This window comes from Equus przewalskii, chromosome 13 (assembly GCF_037783145.1).
Source record: "Equus przewalskii isolate Varuska chromosome 13, EquPr2, whole genome shotgun sequence".
Lineage (NCBI taxonomy): Eukaryota > Metazoa > Chordata > Mammalia > Perissodactyla > Equidae > Equus > Equus przewalskii.
Window position 1 is genome coordinate 60,021,443 of NC_091843.1, and position 12,979 is coordinate 60,034,421.

The 12,979-nt window shown below is 35.6% G+C and overlaps 1 protein-coding gene across 30 annotated transcripts in view; it reads left to right on the forward strand.

The window, feature by feature from the left end:
* The window catches only part of TMEM232 (transmembrane protein 232), a 182,592-nt gene that overhangs the window by 17,522 nt on the left and 152,091 nt on the right, over positions 1-12,979 (forward strand). The window lies entirely within an intron of this gene.

Genomic DNA, 12,979 nt, shown 5'->3' on the forward strand with positions numbered 1-12,979 from the left:
CCTTTGTAAGTATTTCTTTGGAGTGGAATTTTTTATTCCTTGCTCTTTAATTTTACTTGATACTATTTCTCTCTAAAGTATGGGGATCAATTTACATTTTCTTCACCAGTATATGGAAGTATCACCTCCCCCAACTTCACCAACAGTTGATATTTTCAGACTTCTTGACATTTTCTATTGTAATAGGTCAAAAGTGGTACTTACCTGATAACTAATATTTTAAAATCCCTGTTAATGTTTTTTGCCATTAGAATTACTTCTATGAATTATCTTTTCATATATTTGACCAATTTACTTTTGTGGAGGTTTTTTCTTATGTATAATTGATATTCTTAAATATTTATTATGAATTCTTCCAGTCCGTGCCTTGTCTTTTAACTTTGTTTTTGTGATGACTTTCATCATACAGAAGTCTTGAAACTTAATATAGTCATTATATTTTTAAGATTCATTCAATATGTTAAGTGTAGCTATATAATTTTTATTGTTGATTTGTTCATTCCATTTGTCCACTTCACTAACATACTGCAAATAATCCACTCATTCTACGATTGTTGGCCTTGTCAATTATTTCCTGTTTATGGTTATTATCAACAATGTTTCCATGAACATTCTTGTACAAGCATCCTAGCATATATCCTAAGGTACACACCTTAGGATACCTGTATTTTGGTTAAGAAATCTGTCTCCACCACGAGATCATGTAGATATTCTTATATATTATTTTCTAAAAGGCTTATTACTTTGTGTTTCACATAATAGATATGGAAAGGATTTTTGTCAATGGTGTTAAGTACAGGTCCAATTTCCCTTTTTTATATACATATGCAATTGATGAACACCTTGTATTGAAAAGAACATCCTTCTGCACTATTTCTGTAGCACTACTATTGCATAAGTCAAGTGTCTTCCTATAGTGGGGTGTTCCTGGGCTCTCTCTTCTCTTTCACTGGCCTATTTTTCTTGTTCTACACCAATACTGCACTGCCTTAATTACTATAGTTTAGTAATAACATTTAGTCGTTAACGTAACAGATTTTCCAAATTTGTTCTTCCTCAATGATATACTGTGTATTATTGTTAGAATCAGCTTGTCATATTTTTTTTAAAAAAACTTGGTGGGATTTTTCATTGGATTTTTTTGAATCAGTAGATCAATTTATAAGAATTAACATCTTTATTATAGTAAGATTCCAATCCATGAACAAGGTATATCTCTCTATTTATTTAGTTATTAGTAAAGTTTTCTTAAAATTTTAATATTTTTTGATAGGAATACTATTCATATTTTGTTAGATTTATTCCTGTGTATTTGGTACTTTTGATACCGTTATAAGTTTTATGTGTATATTTAAAAATATATTTTTTCTAGCTGTTGCCAGAAGAGAGAAATACAATTGATTTTTTTTTTTTTTTAAAGATTTTATTTTTTCCTTTTTCTCCCCAAAGCCCCCCGGTACATAGTTGTGTATTCTTCGTTGTGGGTTCTTCTAGTTGTGGCATGTGGGACGCTGCCTCAGCGTGGTCTGATGAGCAGTGCCATGTCCACGCCCAGGATTCGAACTGACGAAACACTGGGCCGCCTGCAGCGGAGCGCGCGAACTTAACCACTCGGCCACGAGGCCAGCCCCAAATACAATTGATTTTTATACATTGATTTTTACATGCAGAAATATTGCTGAATTTTCATATTAATTCTAAACTTTCTTATCTCAATCTTGATTTAAAGGGAATATTCCAAACATTTCATGATTAAGTATAATTATTTTCCTCAAACCTTATCTGGGATTTTAATTCTATTTTGTGCTTTTTGAAAATCACACCAGATTTTATTATTTTAAGTAGTTAATGTTCCTTTATATTTTATTTACTGTTTATCACTTTCTTTCCTTCTCATTCCTTCTTGCTTCTTAGACCTCATTTTTCTTTTGCCAAATGTACAACTTATTAAACTTTCCTTGGTAAGATTTTGTTGTTGAAAAAACTCAGTTTTTGTTAGTCTGAATATATCTTTATTTTATTCTTATTCTTGAAAGAAATTTAAAACTGAATATGGAATTACCTTTGGTCTGTTATCACTTTTATTCTTTTTCTCCCCCAGCACATTGATGATATCATTCCACTCACAGCTTCCATTATTGCTGTTGAGAAGTTAGCTGAAATTTTGATGCTTTTTCTTTAAGATTAATCTCTTTTCCCTTACTTGGCGTGCTTTAAACAAATTTTTATTGTCTTGCATTTTCTGCAGTTTTACTGATGTGTCAGAATGTAATTTAAAAAAACATTCTTCTGCTTGGATTTCTTGGACCTTTTGAATCTGTGGACTTTGTGTTCCATCATTCTTGAAAAATTATCAGATATTCTTTCTTCAGATACTACCTTAACAACCCATTTTCTCTTTTCTCTCCTTCTGGGATTCTTGATTAAATGTATTTTAGACAATCTATTGTGTATTTCATATCGTTTACTCATTCATCCCCGTTTTCCACCTTTTTATGTCTCTTCTATTCTATTTTGAGCACTTTATTCTGATATGTAATTTGTTTTCCACATAACTAATTCTCTCTCGTTACCAAATTTATCTATTGAGTTTTAAAAACTTTATCTTACATTTTTAGTAATTCGTTTATTTTTCTTCAAAGCTTCTATGTAGACTTAGAGTTTCTGACTGCCTGTAGATACTTGTAAGCATAATGTAGAATAAGTATAATGGTTATAATTTGTGTCTGATTATTACAATAACTGGAGTCTTGGTATGTGTGTAATGTCTATTGTTCTCATTTATGTCATATTTTTCCTGTATCTTATCATTTCTCACTGGTTCTTGGGGAAAAAAATGTTTCTGTGTATTTTTTGAGGAGAAATATGTCATCCTGCAGGGAATCTTTTCATTTGCTTTTCTGCCAGGTGCCTGGACAACTGAAGTTAAATTCACTGCCTGAGTTTTCTTGGCCAAGTATCTGGGTTTGCCTGAGGTGTAAATCTGTATTCAGACTGATCTTCTCAGCAATATAATAACACATATGCATGAATATGTATATTTTTTCTTTTTCTGTCCTTCTCTATAGCTCCCTGGGGTTGGGGAGAAGGCATTGGAATTAGTTCTGATTGCTCTTACCTCAGATATTTAGTCAGACAAGGTGCAGGGAGTCTCCTGTAAGTTTCCCACACCTTGAAAATCCTGGTTTTTTCTTACCCTAAAGTCATATAGAAAACATACTTGGTCTTGTCTCCATGGCCCCTTATATCAAGGGAAACCAGAGTCTGTCCCTGGCATCAGCTGTTTGAGATGAAGCAGAGAGCTATCCTGCACAAGGGGACGTCACCTTTGTTTTCCTTCTCAGGTGTTGTGTGAATTGTCATAGGTCTCATGCTGTATTTGCTTCACTTATTTTTCCTTAGAAACATGGGTTTTGCAGGCTTAGTGTGGGTTCTATTAGAGACACATATAGGGCTTCAAGTAAATTCTTCAGGTGAGGTACTGAAGTTTGCACATTTCTGGACAAAGAGAAAATTACCCAATCTTTCAATGGATTACTGGTTCAGAGTATACTGTTTTGTCACTGTTTTCTTTTATAACTAAAATTATTTTACTTTGTATAGTATGTTTGGCTTTTTCTACTTCATCTCAGAGATGGAAAAGATGAAAAGATTTTGAAGACTTAGATCAAATATACACATTTACTTTAGCAGACTGAAAAAAATTAAAGAGAATATATAAAGAGTCTTATATTAGGAGGATTTAGTTAAGCTATTAGATTATTTTCTTTCTTTCTCACAGAAGCTGCTTGAGTACTTTTTATATCTGAGAGGCTTTAGTCTTCAAAGCTTCCTGAAATGTTAATAAGCCTGAAATTTTTCCTTTTTATTAATGTTTTTGACATGTTTATATTTAGTAAAATTTGTTCTGGAGATATATGCTCTAAACATTTTAAAGCATTATATGTACATGCCTATATAATATTATTGATTTAGATCTATATACATTTACAATACAATATAGGTCTGTAGTGTGGGCTCTAAATGTGTGCTGGCAAAGCAAAAGGAAACTTTTTTAGACTTACATTTATATTGTGATCATTTGTTTATTTGATCTATAGTGTTCGTTTTTCATTTATCTGAACTATTATAAGCCTTTAAGTGAAATTGTAATGGTTAAGACCTTGCAATCAAGTCTATTAATTTTATCCTGAGACATCTGTACTTCTAGCATTTGGGGTTGGTTACAGACGATTTAACCAAAATGTGGTAACTTAGGAGCTGGATGGCCATTAAGCGCATGAACGCATTCAATTATATATTGCAATGTATCTTCCTTTAAGATGTATTATCCCAAATGAGAGATCAGTAACTACTGATAGGAATATCTGTACAAAGTGTGTAAGGCCTTGTAAGACCTTGGAAACCACAGTCCTCTTATACTTGGGCTTACACCACTGTCTGCCCATAGATGCTAACTCATCCATGCTTCCAGGTTGTATGTGGTTACTCCAAATGTGGGAGGGGCTGGGCAGCTCAGTGTTTGGGCTGTGAAGGTCACGCAGGCATCAGGTGCATCTGAGACTCTGCTCAATGTTTATGGCCAATGTAGGCGCTGATCATGAAGACCTTGCAAGCCCTGTATGCTTTCATTTTGGGGAATGTTTTCAGACATCAGATTTTTCTTATCCCTAAACTCAACTCTGTATCAATGATGCACGAGTGAAACTACTCTCTTAAAGATCTCCACCGACTTTCTAAACATTAACTCTAATGATCTCTTTGTCCTTGGTCTTGATATCTCTGCAGATGTGAATTTTTGGTCATGGTTTTCATCTTCAATCTATTCTAGGATTGCATGTTTGCCTGAAACAGGCACACATTTAAAATTAACTCAAGAAAGGAAAAATGTAATGGAAGGGTTTGGGTTGTCTTGTGGAACCTGAGGGCAGAAAGTCTAGCTAGGCCTCATTCATTCATTCAGTATTCACTGTCTTCTCTAGTTGGTACTGGAGATAAAATGGTCAACTTGGCAGATATAGTCTTCATCTACACTAGACTGTGAACTCTAAAAGGGTAGGAAATCTGGCTGTGTGTTAGTAAATCAAGTACTGATTGGGGGCTACAATGGTGAACAAGTAGCTTTCTGCTTTGGGGTGCTTTGTTGTCCTGAATGATCTCTCAGCAAAAGCCACCTCTTGGCTCTACAGGACCTTTCAACTCTAATATCAATGAATTAAAGTATCAGATAATTATTTAAAATCCCTGGGGAGAGGATAGGGTTGGCCCACCTTGAGTCCGATGCCTATTGTGACCCAATCAGCTACGGTCAGGAGGGTGGCATCATATGGTACTAATACAGTGGTTAGAGCCACTGGTCCAGCAGGGACTATGAGGAATCAACAATTCTCAGAGAGGAGTTTACACCACAAATTGTACACAGATTTGAATTCCATTGTAGTACTTTCCTGAATCTCCTATCATGCTTACTGTTTCGTCTTTCCTTCTTCTCTCCTAACTGTGGCATTTGTCCAAAGATCTCCCTTGACTCTTTTTTCTCAGTACTCTTCCTCTTGAAATTTCATAGCTTTGAGGATCACTAATATGTAGGTGAATCTGAAATCTTTATTTCCATATCTTATTCACTTCCTAATGCCCGCCTCACGAGTCTATTTGGATTATAGACCTCTCCACTTGGATGTCTCACAGGTAAATCATAGTCAGTTGTCCAGAATGGCACAGATCATCTGCCCAGATTCCTCCGTCTAATTTTTCTTGATGTCAGCTCTCTAGAACTAATCATGAAGTCTCAAAACCTGGAGATTATCTGTATGTCCACCCTCACAATTTCTTTTCTCATATACTATTAGTCATCAAGTCCTATCGATTTAGTCTCCACCTAATCTCTCACATTCATTTACTCTTCCTCGTTTTATTGTCCAAACTGCAGTTCAGTTATTACTTCTTACCTGAATTTGTTGGAATAATTGTCCAACTGTTTTCCAGCAGTCACTCCTCACTCCAAACCTTTCAACGTGACTTTCAATTTAGTCATCTTGTACAGAAGTAATCTCATTGCTCCTCTGCAAAATAATTCCCTCTTAAAATTTATCAAATATAACTCAAAACTCTATGTATAGTATAGAATTAGTGCCCACTTTAAGAAAATCTAAAATACCAATCACACTTAAACAGAATAGAAGTTTATTTCTCTGAATGTAGTCAGTTCAGAACTGATATGGTGATCTGGGAGCAAGTTCCTTCCTAGTAGCTGCTCTGCTGCACATGGCTTACACTTAGGCCATCTCATGGTCCATCATAGCTGCTGAAGCTCCAGCTATCACAGTCATATTTCATGTAGCAGATAGAGGAAAGGCAGACAAAGGGTTTGTGCCCTTTTTCAGGAGACTTCCCAAAACTACTATCTGAATTTTACATACATTTTACTAGCTGAAGCTTAGACATTTGGGCATACCTAACTGCAAGAAAGAATCTTTTAGTAGGAAGAGAATAACACTGATGTAGACAGCTATAAGTCTCTGCCATAGATCACCATTCAATGCCATTTGTGTTTGTCCTCAACCTAGCATTTCCATATTCATTTCCTATCTTGATTTTAAGCATTCAATCACTCTATGTTAGGTTAAAGTTCATCATTTTTTTCCCCTTTGTTCCTATTTGTATTAGTTAGGGTAAATTTGAAGCAACTATAAAAGAGGCCTCTAATTCAGTGGCTTAAGTAGGATAGAAGAAGCGTATTTATCTGACGTATGAATGGGTCTAGGCTGATAGGACAGCTCCGCTTTCGGGGTCAGTAGGAAACTCAGGACCCTCATTATCTCATAGGGTATTGTGCTCTTCTGCCTAATCAAAGCTGATTCATCACTGTGTTTGTGTTCTAGTCCCCTGGAAGGAGAATAAATAGCATTCTAGGGAAAGTAGCAAGTCTTTAAGTTAGAGGTGACCTGAAATCTGCATATATTACATCTGCTCACACCCCAGTGGCTTGGCCATGTGGCTATATCCAGCTGCCAGAAAGACTGGGAAATATAGCTGGGTGATCATTTGCCTAAGAAGAAGCAGAGAAAGGATTTTGAAAGGACAACTGCTATTTTGTCACATTCCAGTTCCTGTCTATCCTTCAAGGTACAGCTCAAGTGCCATTACTGCAAAGAAGCTTCTTCTGAATCTTTAACCCCAAACAGTAATGCTTATACCTAGCAGTTATCCAGCATTGACTATGTGCCAGAACTAGACTGTGTGTTCTGGTTTAATGCTTTTCAAAATTCTACAAGATTTTGACCTCATGTCCACAGATGGAAAATTATAGCTCACACAGATTAAATGATTAAGCAAACAGTGTAGGACTAGGAAGTGTTGGAATCATGATCTCTACTACTGAACTCCCACGGAATTTTATCTCCTTTTTTCAGTATGTCTCCTTGATGTTACATCATTAGTGATGTGTCTCACTTCCCTCCTAGATTGGGAACTTCCTGAGGCCAAGCCTGGTTCCTCTTCTAACCCTCACTGTATCTAGCAAAATATCTTATGTATAGGAGGTTTTCCTTAAATACTTACTGAACAAATAATTGTCAGCTAAAAGAAACTTCTGAATTCACAGATAATCTAAGTAAAGGGTCAGTTTGGATTGGGTATCCATACAATCAGGAGACTTCAGAATATTTTCTTTACATGTAAAATTAGAATGATGCTCTTTATTCACCACCTGTTCCACAGGACTGCACTTACACACTGACAGTAGATCACATTTTTCTTTGTAAGATCCTTTGATATTTTGAAGAAATTGGAATGTGTGAAGCTAAAGTATATTTTCTTTTCAAATGTCTGTATTTACTCTTTAAAGTGTCCTTGTGCTTCTTATTAAATATTTTATGTATCATTAAATGTGTTAATTTGTATAGTAATCTCAATTTACTTGTGATGGACTAGAAATGGTTAAAATAGCTATATCTACTTCCCATTAAATATTTATTGACATGAGCTACAGGAGACCAATTAAGAGACTCAATATCTATACAGAAAGCTAAAAAGCACTAGATTTCCATATTTTCAATGATTCAGCACAGGCCGAGATCCATGTTGAAAAATAATTGACAAAACTAAAATTAATTATAAAACATATTCTAAGCATAGAAATTGAGTTAGATATTATTTTTATCGTGAGGCTTTATTTTGCTTTAGAAATAAAATGATGTAAATGCATTTTCCTCAAAGCCTATGAAAAAGCTAAGATAAAATACCTAATTTGAGAAAATATATTTTAAAATTTGTATTTGAAATCCTGGATATTGTGTGTGTATGTATATGTTTGGGGGTGTCTGTGGTTGGTAGAGGGAAAAATCTGCTTAAACTGCATTGACTACTATTTTATTAAGAGGAATGCGTTTGACATTCTTATACGGTAAAACATTCTGAGGCATCTTCTAAAAAGAGCTAACTGCAAAGACTGGGTCAGACAGTTTATTTCAAATATTGGCTCTGTTCTCTTTTAAATCAATGACCTTGAGTTTGATACTTAACCACTCTGATCCTCCTTTTCCTTTTTGTAAAACAGAGAAAGTACATTTTAGTATTTATAAGGCAATCACCAGGTGTTCACTAAGCAAATTGTGTATACAGCAGTAAGGAAAAACTTAAGAAAATCAGCTTAAAGCAAGGAATCTAAGACAGATACACTAATACTAAGTTATGGAGAAGATTTTTGTAGGCTTTAGAGTCAGATCTGAGATGAGTTCTTGGCCCTTTGTAATTGTGTGACCTAGGGAGTTTCTTCATCTCCATTAGTACCATCCTCTGCCTCCCTCCACCAAGTCATCATCATCTAGTTCCTGCCATTCTGCAAAAAGCCTCCTGGCCAGTGTCCCCCTTCTGCTCTCTGAAAAACAGCCTCAGTGATCTCTTAAGAATGCGAGTGAAATTTTGTTATGCTCTAATTTAAACTCTGTAGTGTCTTCCCATTACATCTAGAGTGAAAATCAAACTCCACCCCGTGGTCCAAACTCCTGGAGATCTAGTCCCTGGCTGTCTTCCTGACCTATCATCAGCCTCTCCTTTGTCTCTGACTCTTGCCTTGTTGGTCTCCTTCTCATCTCAGCTCAAATGTCTCTCCCTCAGCATCTTCCCTGATCGTCTAACATAAAGGATCCCCTTCCCTGCTACTCTGTTCTACACCACTCTGGTTATATCTTCACGTCACTTACCGTTCACAGGAATCATCTTGTTCATTTATTTGTTTTCTTGTTTATTGTATATCTGTTCTCCCCCAACAGAGTATACCATCTGTGAGGCAAGTGACTGTGCATCAGTTTTTGATTGACTGTTGTTTTGTGTCTTCTTGCCTAGAAGAGTGCTTGACTCACAGCAGGTGCTCAATTAATACAGAATGAAGTAACAAATGACTTTATTTCAAAGTGATTTTTGTTCACTTTCCATTCCTTATCTGTCAACACTTCTTTTTTTAAAGTACACTTTATTGTTTAGAACAGTTTTAGATATAATACTGTTTAGAACAGCTTTAGATGATAGTTTTGAACAGTTTTAGGTATTGTTATTGTTTGAATAGCTTTAGATATATAAGAAGATAGTACAGAGAGTTCCCATATACCCCGCATTCAGTTTCTCCTATTATTAACATCTTACATTAGTATGGTACATTTGTCACAATATTGAACCATAAAGATACATTACTATTAACTAAAGTTCATCCATTATTCAGATTTTCCTAGTTTTTCCCTGATGCCTTTTTTCTGTTCCAGGATCCTATATAGGATACAACATTAAGTTTTGTTGTCATGTCTCCTTCAACTCTTCTTGGCTGTGACAGTTCCTCAGACTTTCCTTATTTATGACAACCTTGACAGTTTTGAGGAGTACTGGTCAGGCATTTTGTAGAATGTTTCTCTATTAGAATTTTTCTGATGTTTTCCTCATGATCCATAACTAGGGTTATGGATTTTTTTTGTGTATGAGAAAGACCTCAGAGGTTAAGTACCATTCTCATCACATTACATCAAGGGTACATACAATCAGCACAATTTATCATTGTGGATGTTGACTTTGATCACCTGGCTGAGGCAGTTTGTCAGGTTTCTCCACTGTAAAGTTATTCTTCTTCCCCGCCTTTCCATACTCTTGGATGGAAGTCACTATGAGCAGCCTATCTGAAGTAAAAAAACAAGTTAGAATCATATTTCTCAACATTTTCAACAGTAAATGGCAAATAGATTATAAATATAAAAAATTATTATAAGAAAATATAGGTGTCTATTTGTATATGATTTGGGTCAGGGACATCATCTAAACAAGAAACCCAGAAATAATGAAGGAAAATGGAACCATATATAAAGGCAGTCATGTGTTGCTTGACCATGGGGACATTCTGAGAAATGCGTCGAGTTATTTCATTGTTGTCTGAACATCATAGAATGTACTGAGGATTATTTTTAAGAAACAAAAGACTCAGAAAGTTTTTCTTGTTACCTCCTCCTTAACTGCATAGAAGAATTCAGATTAAAAAAGCCTCTCAGAAGTGAGCTATCACCTTAGCATAACATGAACTAGTTGGTAGAACAGGGAGGAACCTAGAAAAGCCCATTTGAAGGGCTCCCCTCTGTGTTCTGTTTCTATGTGGCCAAAGAAACACTTGTTTTCTAAACTTTTGCTCCTTTTCACCTGCCTCTGAATCACCTTCCTTCCCTTTGAAGTCCCTAACTCTCCCCACCCCCAACATCTTCTTTCGTCTTTAGCTCAGAATGGTATTAAAGGTGAAGGCTTTGGTCATTTTAGCAATTTACTCAGTTTTCCTGGCTTTCTCCTATGTATATGTGTTATTAAACTTTTGTTTTCTTTTCTCCTGTTAATCTATCTTATGTCAATTTACCAGGAAGGGTAGAGGAAAATTTCTTCCTCCCTTCCAGTAGTGAATAGATGGTATAGTCTACTACATACCCAGGCTATATGGTACTAATCTTACAGTACTGCCCTCGTATATGTGGTCTCTCATTGACCGAAACGTCATTATTCGGTGTGTGACTGTATGAAATTTTAATATATGGCCAAAGTTAGCATAACAATGAAAAAACCCAAATATTATACTGACATAAAAGTACCTGCAAAATTTTAATATGATAATCATGCCAGTTATCATTGAGTATTTAGCATGTGCCTGTTATTCTTCTAAGTACAACACATATATTATTTCACTTAACTTTCAAAACAACCCACAAAAGATGTATATTTATTTTTCCGTTTTGCAGACAGAGACATTAAGGCACAGATAGGTTAAATAAACCACTTAAGGTGACAGATCTAGTAAGGGACAGAGTGAGATTCAAACCCCAGGCAGTCTGGCCTGTGCACTTAACCTCCTGGGACTGTGCCCTTGACCACTATACAATATTGCCTCGAGTTGATAGAAAAAAGACAAAAATCCTAATAAAGAAAAAAAATGAACAAAATATATAAACATGCACGTCACAGAACAGAAAATGTAAGAATGAATGTAAAGTCATTCTTACAGGAAAAGATGCTCAATAATACTAATAGGGAAATACAAACTTTAAACCGCAGGGAAATACTATTTTCATCAATTAAATTGGCAATAATTAAAACAACTGATATCATCTTGTTCTGGTGAGGATGTGGAAAATGGGAATTTTCATGCTTTACTACTATGAATATGAATGACTAGAATGTTAAATTTTTTTGTGTGTATGTGAGGAAGATATTAGCCTTGAACTAACATCTATGCCAATCTTTCTCCATTTTTGTATGTGGGATGCCGCCACAGCGTGACTTGATGAGTGGTGTGAAGGTCTGTGCCTGGGATCCAAACCCATTAACCCTGGGCTGCCAAAGCAGAGTGTGTGAACTTAACCACTACACCACCAGGCTGGCCCCTAAAAATATTTTTAAATAATGTGTTATAATTAAAAGTACATATACTCTTAGATCTTGCCATTAATGTTTGAAAGCTTTTTTTGTAAAATGTTAACACACAGATGGAAGAGTATATAAAAATAAATATAAAGCTTAAAAATTATTATAGAGCAAACACTTGTGTACGCACCAGGTGAAGAAGTAAATCATTTTCAGAAGTCTCTTTTGTAACTCCTTCCAAAAAGATCCCCTTCTTTCCCTGATAACATTCTGCACTCGCCTACCTTTCCTTTGGCTTTCTTTACAGTTTTATGCTTTATATCAATGGAATATTATAGCGTGTATTCTTGTGTGTCTGGAGTAATAGTATGTTTGTGAGATCATCCATGTTGCCCCTATAGCTGCAGCTTGTTTATTTTTATTTCCTTAACACTGAATACCCACTCTTGGGTCTTCTTAGGCTCAACGAGACAGACTCATATGATTATGATAGGCTGCACTCACCATTGACGACATCATTTAGCAAGATACAGCACAGGAAACTCAACACGCCAGCAGAGTGGCAATTGTTTACCTCCTGAGAGAGTTCTTATAGCAGCCCACACAACATAAGATAGTGTGTGAAGACTAGGAGCTAGTCTTCTTTAGCCCGTCCAAATGATTGATCATGTGAGGACATAAGACTCAGAGAGCTGGTGCAGTAGATACACAGGCTGTCCCAAAGTGAAACCACTGACTTTTTTAAAAACAGATTTATGGGTTCCTTCAAAGAACGTGCACTCTGGGAAGCCCAAAGGCTCTCTTCATCAGGTATTTATAGTTCATTCATAGTCCGCCTAGTCCAGATGTAGTGTACCAATCAGGTCATTTTTACTATAAGTAGTGGCTCCAATAACACAGATGACATCCACTTTTACTAGGTTTTCAGGGGACTAGAACTAGAAAATTAACCCAAGTTTAAATTTGTCCATTGGAAAGGAGAGAATGTTTTGTTCAACCTTTATTCACAGACATAGCCCACTTTTTGGTCCATGAGATGGAGAATTGGTTTGATTCCAGATTTTAGCTCTTATGAAAAGTGTTGATTTGAGCATTCTGT